Raw genomic sequence first — 18,322 nt, 5'->3', positions numbered from 1 at the left:
CGCCAGCCATCCCTTTATTCAGGCAACAATATTGAGATGTGACTATACCCCAGGCATGGCTACAGGCGGTAGGGATGAACTGATGGATAAAAAGTTATTCCAGGGGCGCCTGTGTGGCTGAGTCGGTTAAGCGTCCGACTTCGGCCCAGGTCATGATCTCACGGTTGGCGAGTTCGAGCCCCGCATCGGGCTCTGTGCCGACAGCTCGGAGCCTGGAGCCTGCTTCGGATTCTGTGTCTCCCTCTCTCTCTGCCCTTCCCTGGCTCACGCTCACTCTCTGTGTCAAAAATAAATAAACTTAAAAAAAAAAAGTTATTCCATACTATATGGAGCTTAGTCCAGTGGGGGGGCTAAGACAATCAGCGAAAGGTAATAAGGTCTATGGAAAAAATCAGGGTATGGGAATGTGATAGGGGTGTTTGAGACAGTAGGGTATTTCTAATCGGGTGGCATTTAAGCCAAAATGGAAAGGAATTGAGGGATTGGGCCATGTGCATATCTGACAGAAGAGCCCGTGCAAAGGCCCAGAGATAGGAACAAGCTTGGTGTGTCGCAACGAACAGCAAGGAAGCCACTGTGGCTACAGTGGAGAGGGCAAGGGGGAGAATTATAGGAAATGTGTTGAGAGAGACCGCACCTGGGCCAGATCTTATAGTCTTCTAGGTATTGCAAAGAATGAAGTTTACAGTGAGATAGGAAGCCATTGGAGGGTTCTGGACAAAGGAACTTGTAAGGGGGCAAGAGGGGAAGCAGGGAGACCAATTATGAAGGAAGCTACTGCAGTCAATAATCAGGCAAAATAAGGTGGGGACTCGGGCCAGGATATAAGCAGTGGTAATGGTGCAAAGGGTTGGATTATGGATATATTCTGCAGGTCCAGCCAACAGGCCATTTGTGCAACAGATGCAGACGTGAGAGGAAGAGGGGTGGGGCAAGAAGAAGGGAGTTGCTATTTCCTGCAAATGGAAGGTTTGGTGGAGTTAGGATCCCATTTCAGACATCTTCCTGTGCCACTAGGAATGTTCTCTTTTTTTTTTTTTCTTAATGTTTGTTTATTTTTAAGAGAGAGAGAGAGGGATAGGAGCAGAGAGAGAGGGAGACAGAGGATCAGAGGCAGACTCCGCGCTGACAGAAAAGAGCCTGACGTGGGGCTCGAACTCACAAAGTGCGAGATCATGACCTGAGCTGAACTCGGACGCTCAACTGACTGAGCCACCCAAGCGCCCCTGTTCTCATTCTTGATGTGGGTGGTAGCTAGATGGGTATAGACACATACAAAAATTATGGATCTGTATGCGTAAGACGTGTGCATTTTACACTACGTAAATTATATCTCAATTAAGACATGCTATTACAGGGGCGCCTGGGTGACTCAGTCGGTTGAACATCTGACCAGCTCAGGTCATGACCTCACGGTCTGTGAGTTCGAGCCCCGCGTCGGGCTCTGTGCTGACAGCTCGGAGCCTGTAGCCTGCTTCAGATTCTGTGTCTTCCCCTCTCTCTACCCCTCCCCCACTCATGCTCTGTCTCTCTCTCTCTCTCTGTCAAAAATAAACATTAAAAAAAAAAAAGACATGCTATTAAAGACTAAAACCAAGAGCAGATGAAAAAGGGAGGTAATTAACTGTGCTACCCGTTGTGCTGGGCTCAGAAAGAATACCAGATTTAGCCAGGTGGAGTCCTACTTGTCTTGGTAGTAACACAGCTGATCTCCAGCACAGCCCCCTCCTTGGCCCAGGGAACGTTTCGCCTTTTCTTTTTCTCAATCTTAGTCCACGGCAGCTGGGCTCACGGTTGTGCGTGACTTTCTCACCCTGAACAAGGGCCCCTTCCCCTGACCGTTCTAAGCTGTCTTGAGGCTCTCCTCTGGATCCCTCAAGACCTCTCCTTGGTTTTGGGCTTCTCTCTCTGCTCCAGCATATGTACCAGCTAGCTTCTTTTCCTTTAGGGAAGAGCCCACCTCATTGCTTCCTACGTGGGCAGCATTTTCACGCTGGGGAGAAACAGGAGTAGAGGCAGAGACCGATTTCCCGGGTTAGCCAACCCCATTGTTGGCAAAGCCTCTGAGAGATTTCCTGGCGGATGAGACAATGAAATCTGGGCCAGAAGGTGACGTTAGCATCAGCTCAGCCACTCTCTGGTGTGACCTCAGTCTTGTTAACCTTTCTGAGTCTCGAGCATAAAATGATTGTGTTCCTTTAGTCTTGTGAGTTTCTCTTCCTTCATCTCTATGTTGGGAATAAAAGCACCCATCACACAGGGCCATGGTGAGGTTTCAATGAGATAAAGCACCCAGTATAGTGCCTGAAGGATGTTCCACAGACATCTACTCCTTCTCTCCCAGTCCACGCGGCAAGCGTCCTCTGGGCCATCACACCTGGAGCCCACCAGGCCCCTCCCTCCGAGTGCATTTAAGGGTTCTCGTCAACGTCTTGCTAAGTTACCAGGTCAGATGACGTAAAGTCAGGAGCTACGACCAACCGCAAATTTTGCTGTGTATAAATACTCAGAGATTGTGTTAAAATGCGGACCCTGATTCAGCAGGTTGGGGATGGTCAGGTCTGAGAGTCTGCATTCCTAACAAGCTCCTGGGTGATGCCATGCTGCCGGTCCATGACCATATTTTGAGTCACAAAGCTATAAATAACACAACTACATTTCCAAATAGCATAAAAAGACTAGAAGAAAAATAGAGAGTAAATGCATCACAAATAAATATAATTGTGCTGTGGCTGCCACATTAACATGTTTAGCCCTCATGTTTAGAACTGGGGCAATCATAAATCTATGCTGGGCTCACTGGACGGCAGTTCAGGCCTGGGATCCACATTTTAAGAAGGAAGAGGCCAAACCAGACACAGCACAAAAACAGAAATAGAACAGCGAGGAAGGGACTGGAAATATATGCAGCAAAGAGTCAGGAGGCCAGGGGTACTGGATGCTGGCCTCTCTTGTTGGCTGGACAGAGAGCTGTGGCAGCATTGGAATGGCTTCCTCTTGTGAAAATAAGAAATGTATACGTCAATGAAGATAGACAAGGTAGACAGTGTAAAGATCATCTTACGCTTTATCAGGGTCTGACGTCAGCTGGAGTAGATTCATTGGGTGCTGCCTGATAAGACAGAACTGAGTCATATCACCTGCTGGTTCATACCAGGTGCTCTGTTACTCTCCCCAACAGGTATCCTTGACGATGACTTTAAAATATCCAAAGGGGTGCCTGGGTGGCTCAGTCGGTTAACGGCCAACTTCAGCTCAGGTCATGATTTCACAGTCCGTGAGTTCAAGCCTCACATCGGGCTCTCTGCTGTCAGCACAGAGACCGCTTTGGATCCTCTGTCTGCCTCTCTCTCTGCCCCTTCCCTGTTTGCTCGCTCTCTCTCAAAAATAAAGAAACACTAAAATACATATATTTATGGGGCACCTGGGCGGCTCACTTAGTTAAGCATCCAACTTCGGCTCAAGTCGTGACCTCATGGTTTGTGGGTTTGAGCCCTGCATCGAGCTCTGTGCTGACAGCTCAGAGCCTGGAGCCTGCTTTGGACTCTGTCTACTTCTTTACCTGTGTCGTTCCCCCCACTCATGTGCACGCGCTCTCTCTCTCTCTCTCTCTCTCTCTCTCTCAAAACTAAATAAACATTTAAAAAATTAAAAAATATATATATTTAAAATATCCTAAATGCAGTAATGGAGAGTCTGAAAGAAATTTGGCAGACAGAAAATAAGATGGTGATCATGGGGGTCATTTGTCTGTGATTCATTCTCTCTCCTTCCCCCTTTCTGCTATGTTTCTCAGAGACATGTCCTTGCAAACAACCTCTCTCAGGTTTCTGCTATGGCTGACTCCATCAATGCCTCTCAATGGCCACTCTTCCCTTCCTCTCATAGACAAAACAACCTGTGTTTGGGGGCAGCGACGTGCCGAGCTAAGAAAACTTTCTCTCAGCCCTCATTGTGGCTAGGGTTGGCCATGTGACAGGGTTCTGGCCAGTGAGAGGTACATGGAAAATGCCAAGTGGAGCTTCAGGAAAGCTATTTAAAAGGGGGCAGGTTTGGGGCGCCTGGGTGGCTCAATCGGTTGAGCGTCCGACTTTGGCTCAGGTCATGATCTCGTGGTTTGTGAGTTCGAGCCCCGCATCAGGCTCTGTGCACAGAGCCTGGAGCCCGCTTTGGATCCTGTGTCTCCCCCTCTTTCTGCCCCTCCCATGCTCATGTTCTGTCTCTCAATAATAAATAAACGTTAAAAAAATTAAAAAAGAAAAAGGGGGGCAGGCCTAACTGGACAGCTACACACAAAAGCATGAAACTGGACTACTTTTTTACACCATAAAAAATGCATCACAAACAAAAAAATTAATTACACCATAAAAAATTAAAGTGGATTAAAGACCTAAATGTGGGACCTGAAACTATCAGAATCCTTGAAGAGAGCACAAGCAATAATTTCTTTGACATGGGCCAAAGCAACATTTTTAAAAATATGTCTCCTGAGGCCAGGGAAACAAAAGCAAAAATAAACTGTTGGGACTACTTCAAAATAAAAAGCTTCTGCACAGTAAAGGAAACAACCTGTAAAACGAAATGACAGTCTATTGAATGGGAGAAGATATTTGCAAATGACATATCTAACAAAGGGTTAGTATCTAAAATATACAAAGAACTTATACAACTCAACACCAAAAAACCCCAAATAATCCATTTAAAAAATGAACACGAACAGACATTTCTCCAAAGAAGACATACAGATGACCAACAGACACACGAAAAGATGTCCATCATCACAAATCATCACGGAAATGCAAATCAAAACCACCCCACATCTGTCAGAATGGCTAAAATCAAAAACTCAAGAAGCAACAAGTGTTGGCAAGGATGTGGAGAGAAAGGAACCCTCGTGCACTGTTGGTGGGAATGCAAACTGGTGCAGCCACTGTGGAGAACAATATGGAGGTTTCTCCGAAAAATTAAAAACAGAACTACCATATGATCCAGTGATCCCACTACTGGGTATTTGCCAAAAGAATACAAAAACATTAATTCGCAAAGATACACACACCCCTATGTTTGTAGCAGCATTATTTACAACAGCCAAATTGTGAAAGGAACCCAAGTGTCCACTGATAGATGAATGGGCAGAGATTATAAATATTTTTACATAATAAAATATTACCCGGCCATAAAAAAGGATGATATCTTGCATTTGCAACAACATGGATGGATCTAGGGAATATAATGCCAAGCAAAACAAGTGAATCAGAGAAAGACAAATACCATAGGATTTCACTCATATGTGGAATTTAAGAAACAAAACAAACGAACAAATTAAAAAAGAGAAAGAGACCAAAAAAACCCCCAGACTCATAAATATAAAGAACAAACTGGTGGTCACCAGATGCGAGGGGGGGTCGGGAGATAGGTGAAAGAGGGGATTAAGAGTCTTTATCCCGATGAGCACTGAGTAATGTATAGAAGTGTGGCATCACCATATTGCACACCTGAAACCAACATAGCACTGTATGTTAGCTATTGAAAAGAAAATAAAAAATAAATAAAAGGGGGCAGGGCTGTTCTCTTTCCTCGTCTTACTGCAGCTGCGGTGTTGGAAGCGGAAACCAGGAAACAACACGCATGAAGGAAGGCTGTGCGGAAAGACCAAAGGAACTAGGTTTCCTGATGGCATCACACAGTTGCCTCCCAATCCTGGACGGACCACTTCTGGATTTATCTTTACAAAAGAAAAGTCAAAATCCCATTAGGATCGGCTGCTAAAAGTTGGCCTTTCTGTTACATGCAGCCAAACACATTCCTAACTATTTTCTAAATTTTTTTTTAACCTTTTATTTATTTTTGGGACAGAGAGAGACAGAGCATGAACAGGGGAGGGGCAGAGAGAGGGGGAGACACAGAATGAAAGCATCCTCCAGGCTCTGAGCCGTCAGCCCAGAGCCCGACGCGGGGCTCGAACTCACGGAGCGCGAGATCGTGACCTGAGCTGAAGTCGGACGCTCAACCGACTGAGCCACCCAGGCGCCCCATTCCTAACTATTTTCAAAATCAGTGGTTTAATCCATCTGCCTAGGGTAGAGGACAGGCTGGCCAGTTACACTCAGGTGCCTGGGTAAGTGGCCATCAGGAAGCAGCGAGGCTACTGGGAAGTCTGGCCTCAAAGGGATGAAATAACAGTTCTGGCAAGTTGGATCTTAACAGGACGTGGCTATGTATTCACGTTCTCTGTGAAATTCCAAGGGCATATATATTTGTTCCCAAATTCAGATGCTCGCAGAAATATCCTGTGTGCCACTGACATTATCACGTGAGACTATCACACACACACACACACACACACACACACACACACACGTCAAGAGCTGGATCTTTGTCAACATGCCTATAACACAGCCTTCAGGACGCAAAGAACACCAGTCAGCGGCAATCCTACTATAGCAAACACTTCCAGGGTTCCACCAGATCCCCTAGGACCCCGTCTAGGTGTCCACCTTCTGGCTCCAGTATGTGTCTTCTTCCAAGAGCCAGCATCTGTGGGTCTTCCTTGGAGGCTTGCCCTCAGGCTACTGGACCACTATGTCCACACCTCACCCACGGAGGGCGGAAAGTGCTGGGACTTTGATCCCTCAGTAGGGGCCCTTAACCAATGACTGGTGCCACGGGGGAACAAAAGCCCAGCTTCCTGACCTCGACAAGGACTTCGCTGAGGTGGGACTCACACTTCCCAGCTCCCCTGCGGGATCAGGCAGAGGCCACCCTCTGCAGCACTGAGCCTGAGGTCACCCCTGCCCTGTCCCGTTTCCCCGCTTCCCCACTCCCTCTGCGTCTGCTTCAGGGAAACCCAGCCTGAGGCACCCTTGTTCTCCTTAAGCTTTTTCGTTTTCTTTTGTTTGCCTTGGCTTAGCAGTCCATTTTCATGGCTTCCCTTTTAAGAGGTGTTGCACTGCTTTATGAAAAAGATTTAAAATCCAAGACTCTCCTTCCCCTTAGAAGAGGAAATTATTAAATTGCTGTTTTTCAATTCATTAGAAAAAAAAATCCAGAGGTTTAACACATGTTTTCTAAAATAACCCCTCCCCCCATAGATTTACCCAAGTCCTGCAGCTCTGGGAAACGTCCTTCTTAATTGATCCTTGTTGTAGCTAAGGCTCTGTTGACATTTCTAAAGCAAAACGTAGCCTTCCTTCCAAACACAGTGAATACACAAATGAAGCTTTTCATATATGTGAAAAACGAGCCCCACCGTGGAACACCGAGGCCACGTTGCGATGGGAAATGGACATCTGGGTTTTTCTATCACCTCTCACTGCCGACTGGGGCAGGAAGGGCCCAGGCTGGCTCTCAGGCACAATTTCTCCAGGGGTTAGAATCTCTGACCTGGCCGCAAGGCCAAGTAATCCAGGTGAGGAACTAGGAACCTGGCCTCAGGGTACCTGCTCCCTACCACCCACTCTTGTCCTCTCCAGGAGGAAGGGCAGCAACTAGCAGAAAGAGCTCAGAAATGGGAAAGGCACTAGGGAACTTGGGATTTACCCTCGGCAAGCGGGATGGGGAAGACCGACAAGGGAAGAAAGAGGAAAAGAACTCGCTGCTATGTCAGAGCCACAGATAGGCTTGGAACCCGGTGAGTTTTTTCTGCCTGGCATTATGCAGGAAGTTCAAGGTAAAGTCACCGAGGGGCTTGGGGCACTGGATTAAAAACAGAAAAGGGGCGGAAAAGACTTATTATTTTCTGAGTATCGATATCCACCCTCAGGCCTCCCTTACAAGGGCAAGAAGCAAGTTCATTCATCATCTTAATGGCCGGGCCAAGATGACTATAAACATCTAAGGGTTGCATTTTACTCGGGGCGACTATTAACTTGACAAGAGACGGGAGAAAGCAGAACACAATGAAAATCAGTTCCTGCCGAGCAGCCGCAGAGGGAAGGCAGGCTCTTTGAAATGTGCTCACACCAACGGCCACTCGAGCTCCTGCCTGCAAACCCTTCCTGACGCAATGCTGGCCTTCCCAGCTCCACAGAAGACATCTCGTCGTATTCCTTGGTGCAGGTTGCAGTTCCTGTGTGCAAACTTCTATCTGAGAACGGGCCAGGGCACTCCCACAAATATAAAGGCATACAAACATGTAAGTCCCTAATCTTTCCCACTCTTCTTTGGGTTAGAAATGGGATCATTTTTCTCGCCTGGCGCCATCTTGAGTGGTTTGCCTTGAAAGGGAGAAGAGAGAAGCCCCTGAGAGAAGGCCTTTCTGTGGTAAAGGTAGATACAAACTGGAAGAATCACTTTACAAGAAAAACAAACTTATGAGCCCTCTCTGCCTTTGTCATAAAGAACAAGCCATTGAATGCCACAAAAGCTGACCTGGTGCTTTCAACTCAGAGGCCAAGTTTAATTTGGAATGCAAAGCACTCCTCAGAAAGAGCAAAACTAGGCTTTCCTTCACACCACTTCTAATGGACATCATCAGGCTTCCCACACTGGGCCCTGTCGTGGGAGGAGACAGAAGGGCCCGGTGCCCACTTCTCTACCTCAGTCTCTCAGGGAGGTTAGATGGTGACACCACAGTGGGTCAGTGGGATTCAGTGACTTACAAACAACCGGGCCCGGGCACTAACTATGTTTCTTATGAACTTGAAAGGGCACAAAGCTCTAAAAGGCATTGTAAGTGGTAGGTCTCCATTTTCCCAGCGGGATTCAGGACTCTACTGTTTCCTTACTGGTCTCTTTCCTTCCAGCAATCCCAAGACTGAGTCTCACCCGGTCTTCCCTGGTCTGTTTGCTCTTTCTTGGTTCTTCCTCCAGCATGTCACAAACTTCTGTCCTCTCTTCTGTTTCCTTAGTCCATATAAAAATGCTGGATTCCCCTCACCAGGCTTCCCTGGGCCTGCAGACCTTTGGGTCGGTCCTCTCTGATGAGGGAGCATGATGCAGGCTAAGGGGCAAGCACAAGCTAGCACCGCCCCCCTCCCTAGGTGGGACATGTGTGATAGTCCTTGGACGCCCCGGCTACCCAAAACAGGAAAGGACAAAACAAAACAAAAAGCAAATGGTTAAGAAAAAGGCAATCCCATCCACAGCCTAAAGTCCAGGAACTCCCTACAATCTTACGGTTAATGCTTTGCTAGAGAGAAAAACAACCTTACATTGACAACAGCTAGGCCTCCAGTAAGTCTTCAGCACATGGACGTCTCTCTGGAAACTCCCTGTTGACTTTGTCTCTGACTCCATGAAATGGTCACCCCCCCCCCGCCCCCCACTTTCAGTGCAGCTCTTCCTGCCTCCAGGTCCTGTCCCTATGCTTTCATAAAATCACCTTTTTGCACCAAAGACATCTTCAAGAATTCTTTCTTGCTCGTTGGCTCCAGACCCCACGAACCCCCCATCACCCTCCAAATTTATCACTCTCTCTGCCTAAAGACTCCGGGCCTAGCCCTACATTGTTTCGGGAGTACATTATTTTCCTCCTTCTCTAAACTCTGATAGTCATCACACATATCACACATTTGAACCGTTATAGATCTTGGATTTTAAAACGTCGACATCCCCAAACCAAAAATTCTAACACTTCGGCAAATAGTAATGAAAAAAAAAATCAATAGGCATTATTAAAAAAAATTTTTTTAATGTTTATTTATTTTTGAGAGAGACAGAGACAGAATGCGAGTGGGTTAGGGGCAGAGAGAGAGGGAGACACAGAAGCAGAAGCAGGCTCCAGGCCCCGAGCGGTCAGCACAGAGCCCGACGCGGGGCTCGAACTCACGAGCTCTGAGATCATGACCTGAGCCGAAGTCGGATGCTCAACCGTCTGAGCCACCCAGGCGCCCCAATCAATAGGCATTATTAAAAGCAAACAAATGGGGGGGCGCCTGGGTGGCACAGTCGGTTAAGCGTCCGACTTCAGCCAGGTCACGATCTCGCCGTCCGTGGGTTCGAGCCCCGCGTCGGGCTCTGGGCTGACGGCTCAGAGCCTGGAGCCTGTTTCCGATTCTGTGTCTCCCTCTCTCTCTGCCCCTCCCCTGTTCATGCTCTGTCTCTCTCTGTCCCAAAAAAAAAAAAATAAATAAAAAACGTTGAAAAAAAAATTAAAAAAAAAAGCAAACAAATGGGGACTACAAAAGTTAGCCCACTTACTTAACTGATATATATATTTACACATATACATATATATTTACACATACACATATATGTATATTTACACATACACATATACACCAAATTTTCCATTATTTTCATGTAATTTCAATTTTTTAAATAAAGGTAACTAATTAAATATAAAAATATGTTCAGTTTAACACTAGCTATATTTTTTGATGTTATGAAGGCACACGCCCATGCACACACACTCCTGCAATCCCTTTGTTAAGACCACAGGTCTTGATTTTCAGTTTAAAAGGAAGAGTCTGGGCGCCTGGCTGGGTCAGTGGGTTAAGCGTCCAATTCTTGATTTTGGCTCAGGTCATGATCTCATGGTTCAAGGGTTCAAGCCGTGTTGGGCTCTGTGCTGACAGCACGGAGCCTGCTTGGGATTCTCTCTAACCTCCCTCCCTGCCCCTTCCCCGCTCATACTCCTCTCTGTCTCTCTCAAAATAAAATAAACATAAAAAAAAAAAAAAAGGAAGAGTCAACACCCTCTGACCGACAGCGCACCGTCTAGTATTCTCGCTTTTTTCCCCTCCTCCCCCTCAGCATCTAATCTTGGTCTGGAGTAGGTGACCAATGCATACCTTCTGAGTAAATGAATGAATTATAGACTTGGTGCTTGTGGGTGGCGGGGGCCGCCACGGTAGCCGCGCATCATGTACGAGTAGTCTGCATAGACGCCACTTGACCCTCAGCACGTCTCATTTCACAGGGAAGGAAACTGAGTCACAGAGAGAAGACCCTTGGCTCAAGGTCCCGCTGAGCGCAAGAAACAGAGCTGAGTTTCTGCATCTGCGTGGGATGGGAGCGAGAGCCTCGCCTTCCCTCTCCCCCACCTTGGCGGCTTGCTGTGTTACTTCTAAGAATTTCTGAAGCACAACCCCCGGCGTGGCTGCCTCTTGCAATCGCGCAAGGGTTTTGAGAACATCATTGGCTTTAAAGTGCTATGGATACTACCTGTAAGTTGACCCTCCCTCCCCCCCAAGCAGACACTCACGCTTGAACCCCCAAACTCCAATCTCTTTGGCTAGCTAACCTGCCACCCAGGGACAGGTGAGAAATGCAGTCACGCCTGCACACACACCAGGGTCTACCCCAGATACAGATTCATGTGACAACAGGCAGGCGGGAGAACTGCCTACAGCATATGGAAAACAGCTAAGCCAGAGGTCACGAGTTGGTGGCCTACAGACTGGATGCAGTCTGTTGGACATGTTTTGCTTGGCCCGTTCAATGCTCAGAAAACATTTTAATTAGCTGCCAAAGTCATGAGATTTCACATAAAAATGTGGACTTCTGGCTTTTCTTGAAAAGTAGGAAATCTGGCTGCATCGGCCCTCACTCCCACCTGGGAACCGTGGCCTGCTCTCTCTGGATGAGGCCCCGTTCTTCCACAGTCTTCCCTGCCTCCTACTGTCCCACACCTGGGTCCCTTGTCCCATTTACAATACTAGCCTTGCGCCACTCCCGTAAGACCGTGAGGTGTGCATCGCTAGTTCTCGAGCTAGAACCCGGGCAAAGTCCCGTTACGCTAACTTGTGACTTCTGGAAGTCTGGAAAGTGAGGTGTTTAGGTTGCAAATGCTTCCAACCCTGTGGGCATCTCTACAGGTGCTGGGGAACCTCACACAGACATGTCACACCTTTCAGGGTGCCCCGCCCCACTTCCAGTTGCCAGCGGCTGCAACCCTGTGCTTGAATGGAACTTTCCAGAATGAGGTTGGTTGTTCTGGCCACGCACAGCACAGGATAGAGGTCTGGGGGATGCGCGCTCCTAGAAAGCTTCAACCACTGACTCCCCCAGCTGCTTCAGCCCCCAAGTTTGGGTTTTACACTGCTTCCCAGGGTTGTCCTGGGATAAAGTCCCACTGCCCAATGTGGCATCTGGTTGAACAGCACCCCCTGCATTAGCTGCCTCCACCTGTCTGTCGCTGCTCCATTTCCCTCCCAGTGTTTCTTGCTCCTCTCAAACAAACTGCCCTCAATTCCTTGCTTCAAGGTCAGTGTCTGGGAGATCCAAACCAAGAGAGCACTCACGCTACAGAGGGTGCTAGGTCAGGGACCCCCCCCCCCCTCCTCGTTCTTTCTCACCAAGCACGACCTCTTCTGTAACTCTGTGGCAAGCCACCACACCCCCTTGGGACCCAAAGGTCACCTGGGAGTACCCTTGCACTATCTTAAAGCTTACAACTGTCCATGTCCGTGTCTGTTCCCATGCGGGCCCCAACAGGCACTGACTGCCATGAAGATACGTGACCACGCACCCGGCCTCTTCTTTGAGCTTATCTGTCTGGCCACATGAAGCATTCCTGAGCTCCAGAGACCCAACCAACAAGCAACTTCAGCATAGGACAGCAGGCATCTGCATTCCTAAAACGTCCAGAGGCCACGCTGCCACTCGGAGCGTCGCTGGCCCTTAGGCCCACACGGGAAAGCCTTTTTCCACCTTGCTGGATCGCTCCTGTCCCTCTTCCTCTGCCCTCTCACGGGGCTCCAGCCAGCTCTCCCCTTCACCAAATAAACTCACTCATCCATCCCAGCTCTGCGACAGCAGCACCAGCTGATATCAACTCTTCAGAGGAGGCCCATCCTCTTTCCCCAGCACTTGTATCTGGGAGCTTCAGGCAACCCGAGACTAGCTGGTGTAGGTCATCGCGTGCTTCAGAGCAATGTCATGTCCCAGTGCTCTGGACAGCAGTTGGCCTCTGGTGCTGTTTGCTGACATGCCTCGCACCCCACTAGGCCAGGAGTTCTTCACAAGCAGGGACCGGCCCTTACTCGTCTTTGGGTCCCCCAGCTGTTGGTACGGCCCCTGGCACTTAGCAGGTACCTAACGACTGCTGTCTGAACAAATGCGTTCCTGTTCCACGGAGGCAAGACGAGCCGCTGTGTGCCGAGCGGCATCGCGGCGAGAAATTAAAACTCAACTTTCCCTTGACCCCACAGCCACATGGCTGTACAACTCCAGAGGGGGGGGGCACCATCCACGTAGCCTGTGGGGTGGTATTCCGGGGGTGCCGCTCACGCAGAATCTAACCTGAATGTGACCCTGGGGCTGTGCGGTGCAGATGTGCTCCAAGCGCATCGTCTCCGTTGTTCTTTGCTCTCCTTTTCCACTGTACCCCTCCCCCATCCCTATGAGACCCGGCACACGGCTTCACAGACGGCCACTACACGACCACCGCCGTGGGCTGCGCCCCGGCCAACCCGCACGTGCCAGCCAATGAGCGGCCACCGGCACACGAAGCCCCGTTTTACGGAGTGTTTTCACGTTAGCTTGATGGAGGCGAGAGAAAAGCCAGCAGATGGTTATCCAATGTGCATCCCACATTTTTGTAACCAGTCTTCCCTTACAGGAAAGAACCAGCGTGAATCTTTGGAAGCAGTTCTGCGTTACAGAGGACAGAAGAGTCCGTGTTAGGGGAGACGTTTTGTCCAGTCTCAGAAACGAATACATCACCAACTGGGTGATGACAGAGAAGACCGGAGACCTTGGAGGCCTACGCCCCCAGCCGCCCTGTGGCTTTGGACAGAGGGAGAGCCACCCACCCACCCACATCACCCATGCAGCCAGGGGAGGCATCGGAGCGGAGATCTGAGGGCAGGGCAGTTCACTGAAGAAAATGGGGGCGGAGGGAATTCTAGGATAAAGGCAGCTTTGGGACTGAATTATAACTGGATTCAAGTGCATATGTGGGGCATGGCGAACACCGAGGCTGGGGAAGAGGGGAGGCAGGAAGCGACGGCTCAGAATGGCCTCTCACCAACAGCTGAGGAGTCCAAACTCCCTTCTGAAGAATGTGAAGCAGCAACAGTGATGAGATTATGTTTCTTCCCAAATTTGTACGGTACAACTGATATTACAGTCTCAGTTTTTAAGTTAATTGTTTCAATTACGTCTTTACTGGGGCAATAAATCTTTTTTTTTTTTTTTTTAACATTTGCTTCCTATTTTAAACGTTTGCAAAATTTGTTTTTTCTTACTTCTACATTTCTTTGGCCCTAACACTTTATTCGACGACTCTATTCTTGAGTGCTTTATCTGTAAGTATCCTATTTCTCAGGAATAGTTTCATGCTCATTAAAGCTTCAACAGTTATTGAAGCAGATGCTGCCTTGCTCACATTCCCTAGAACTAACCAAAGGGTTGGTCACCTGAAGCCAGTGCCCTCTGGGCCAGAGGCTTCCAACTTCTCACTGCTGGAATTGTTCACTCACCCCAGGGAGTGTGGCTCATAGCCAGAGAAGGCTGGAAGTGCCAGGGTGTTAAAGCCCTTGGAGTGATTTTCTGTGGATGAGTGGTGAGAGTTGGTGGAGAAATCTGGGGCACCTGAGTGGCTCAGTCACTCTTGATTTTGGCTCAGGTCATGATCCTGGGGTTGTGGGATAGAGCCTTATGTCAGGCTCTGCACAGAGCATGGAACCTTCTTAAGATTCTCTCTCTCTCACTCTCTTTCTCTTTGTTTCTTTCCCTCTCTGTCCCTCTCCCCTGCTTGCATGTTTTTTTTTAAAGTTTATTTTTTTGAAGGGGGGGGCAGAGAGAGAGAGAGAGAGAGAGAGAGAGACAGAAAGACACAGAATCCAAAGCAGACTCCAGGCTCTGCGCTGTCAGCACAGAGCCTGATGCAGGGCTCGAACTCAGGAATTGTGAGATCATGACTTGAGTCAAAGTCAGATGCTTAACGGACACAGTCACCCAGGTGCCCCTTGTGTACTCTCTTTCTCTTTCTCTCTCACTCAAAAAAAAAAAAAAAAAAAAAAAGTTGGTGGAGAAATCCTCTAGCAGCTTCCTTACCCCTGGGAGTGACTCTGAGAGCGTGTTCCACAGAGACTGTCTGAGAAGGTCTGCAGCAGGACACAGCCCAAGTTCACCATGGCTCATCAGCATACACTTTCCTAGCTTTCATCCCTTCCCCGTCTAAACGCACCACTCCCACAACGTGCCTCCTGAGATCACTCCCCAAATAAACCACCTGTACCTAAGTCATAGTGTCAGAGTCTGCTTTGGGGGAAATCAAAACTAGGAGAGTTAACAGACTTCATGAATTCTCACATATTCAGGGATGTCTTCATTTTGCCTTCACGAGGGAGTGCAACTTGGCTGGGTATAGAATTCTTAATTGACAAGAACCTACTCTGACTTTTTAATACTGTTAAAGAAGTCTATGGAACATTGGTTTCTTTGTTTTCTGTTAGGTATCAGTAGCATCACTTTCACATTTTGAAAATTAAAAATCTCGTGAAGCTGTGTGTTGACATTAAAGTGTTCTCAGTATTTTTACCTGGTATTTGCCGAGATCATTCAAGAGAATGGAGATCCTTCTTTGGTATCTACTCGTGTCTTCTGTTCCAAGTATTCTGGACGCACTTATCTATGCTGATTCTCCAGTCTCCACCTTCTACATGTATAGTTTTCACCGTCATCCTTCTTCACTGACTTTTTTTTTTCTCTGAATCCTCAGAGACCATCTCAAATATGTCCTGTACAGCAATGAATCAGATTTCCATACCACTAATTCTGCTCTTTCCTAATTACAGCACGTTTTAATTCTGCCATTGCTTTCTTGGTTTCATTATATTTCCTTATCCTATCTACAACCTTTATTTTTTTGGCCTCTCAGTTCATTCCTTTTTCACCCCAGTTTATCATTCTACTCTCTGATCTTTTGTGATGCTCATATTTTTCTTGAATTTCATCAAGAACAAAAGTGGGTGCTCTGTAAAATTTACTTTTGTTTTCTATTAATGATCTTTCTAAAGGGTATGCTTTTCTTCTGTGTCCTGAGTTACACTCGTCTTAGTTTATGTGGTAGAATCTTTTTGTAGGGTCCATGTTGGTTCTGTTAGGCCTACGTGGGGTGGGTGGGCTCTCTTGGTTCCTTTGTACCACCCATCTGGGTGCTATTAGAATCTTGCTCTGGGCTGAGTGATGCCATCTACATTTCCACATGCAGTTGTGGTCATGGGAGAGGAATTTTTGTTTCTTTACCTTCTCCTATCACATTGAGGGTCATCTTCCCTGTTTTTCTGGACAGTCCTGCCCCCACGGCAGCTACATGCTGTCTCTGTACCCTGCCACCTTTTCACGCTAATGCGTCCCACATCCAGAAGAGCCCCCCGAAACCTTGTCAACTCTCTGCCAAATTGAAACCAGGGCTCCCTGTGCCAAAGCTCGTTGGGATTCGATGGAGAAGAGATAAAAATGATCGGCTATAGGAGCTAATGACATACCTGTGGCCTTCCCAGGTACACTGTCCTCACCTGACTAGAGCCCCTCATCAAGAATGCCCGGGGGGGGGGGGGGCGCCTGGGTGGCACAGTTGGTTAAGCGTCCGACTTCAGCCAGGTCACGATCTTGCGGTCCGGGAGTTCGAGCCCCGCGTCAGGCTCTGGGCTGATGGCTCAGAGCCTGGAGCCTGTTTCTGATTCTGTGTCCCCCTCTCTCTCTGCCCCTCCCCCGTTCATGCTCTGTCTCTCTCTGTCCCAAAAATAAATAAACGTTGAAAAAAAAAATTAAAAAAAAAAAAAAAAAGAATGCCCGGGGGGTTACTTACTACTCCTCAAGGTAGTCAGTATGATACAAGGGTGGGAATGGTGCTCTCCTGCCACTTCAAGAGGGGACTATTCTGCTCAGTGATTTATGCTCTTGGGCATTCCTCCACATCTTTCCACCCTATCATTCAGACTAAGGCTACATTTTACAAGAGCATCCCCTTACTCAGCCCTTTCCCTGCCTCATCCTGCTTCCCTCACTTCTCTCCTGTAGCATTCCTCCAATATGGCAGATGTGCCCAGATCCTACGCAGTAAGGAGGGAATGGGAAGATGCGTGTGAAACCCCTGGTATCTAGTGGGTGGTTAATCACTGCTGTGGCCCATCCCCCAGATAGTTACAAGACTAAAGATAAAATCACTTGTTCAGGGCAATCTCTGTGAGAGACAGTCATCACAGTATTGTTTTTCAATTTTTTAAAAAAATATTTATTTTAAGAGAGAAAGCACACAGGCACGCACACGAGCAGGGTTGGGGCAGAGAGAGAGGGAGACAAGGAGAGGGAGAGAGGGAATCCCAAGCAGGGTCCATGCTCAGCACAGAGCCTGACATGAGGTTCAATCTCACAAACTGTGAGATTGTGACCTGAGCCGAAATCAAGAGCCAGATGCTTAACAGACTGAGCCACCTAGGCGCCCCTCATCACAGCATTAAAGAGAATAAAACTAGAATGAAATATCTACATAACAGGAATTTAAGGGTAATCCCATAGAATACTTTATGACAGAATATTATGTAGCCTCCATGCTAAAAAGAAACCTATGATGAAGGAAGTAAAGTGAGATATAGGCAGGTATATAGTTTACGAAATAATACTACCAAATCCTAAATACCGAAAGAGCGGGGCCAGGTCTCAACTTTGTAGCAGACAACAGACAGAACAAAGCTTTATCACAAGGATGACTGTGTCTACAGGCAAAAATAAGCCAAGGTACTTGGGGAGACACAGCTCTTCCTAATTCTGAGGCCGGAAAGAAATTTCTCCGGTGGGTCCTAAGTGAGAGGAACCTGCAACGTAATGACCCAAGTCACCAACCACATCCTTTCAGTTACCCCAGAGAGGAGTTTTACAGATCTGTCCTTGAGTCTGCCCCTTCCCCAAATCCACCCCCTACAAGACGATGGCACAGCACAGGAAATCCTATAAAAGACATTCTGTATGGAGCCAGAGATACTAGAACCCTAGAGATACTTGGTTCTCTTTTGACTGGGCTTACCCCAGGACAATTTTAGCTTACAGAGAATGGGAAGTGTGCCCTTCTCATAGTCCTTCTTGATCGCTTTTGTGACCTTCCCAACCCTGGTGTTCCTAAAAGCTATGAAGCAGCAGAGATTTGTGATAACCTCTTGTAAAGTTCTTGGAGCCCCATCACTACGGATCTCTCTATAGCCTTCAGGTGCCCCCTAAGCTGGGCAAGGTTGGTGTAATCCTGTCAAAACTGGTGAGCTTGCCAGGATCTGTGTCTGAACAGACGTTTTCCCATGGGCTTGAAGGCACGCTCAGTGCTCCTCTGTGGGCAGGGCACGACTGTTCCTCAGAAAGTGATTTTGGTTCTGTTTAACACAGATGTCAAGGTACTGCAGTTCCATGTTGTAAACATGTTGAAAAGTGACAAGATTTG

The 18,322-nt window shown here is 47.8% G+C and overlaps 1 protein-coding gene across 1 annotated transcript in view; it reads right to left on the bottom strand.

The window, feature by feature from the left end:
* ITGA9 (integrin subunit alpha 9) overlaps positions 1-18,322 on the bottom strand; it is a 305,474-nt gene that overhangs the window by 111,492 nt on the left and 175,660 nt on the right. The gene's annotated exons all lie outside the window — the stretch shown is intronic.

Source organism: Lynx canadensis, chromosome C2 (genome assembly GCF_007474595.2).
Source record: "Lynx canadensis isolate LIC74 chromosome C2, mLynCan4.pri.v2, whole genome shotgun sequence".
In the NCBI taxonomy this organism is placed as follows: domain Eukaryota; kingdom Metazoa; phylum Chordata; class Mammalia; order Carnivora; family Felidae; genus Lynx; species Lynx canadensis.
Note: the sequence above shows the minus strand (reverse complement) of the source record. Positions and strands in the feature narration are given on the sequence as shown.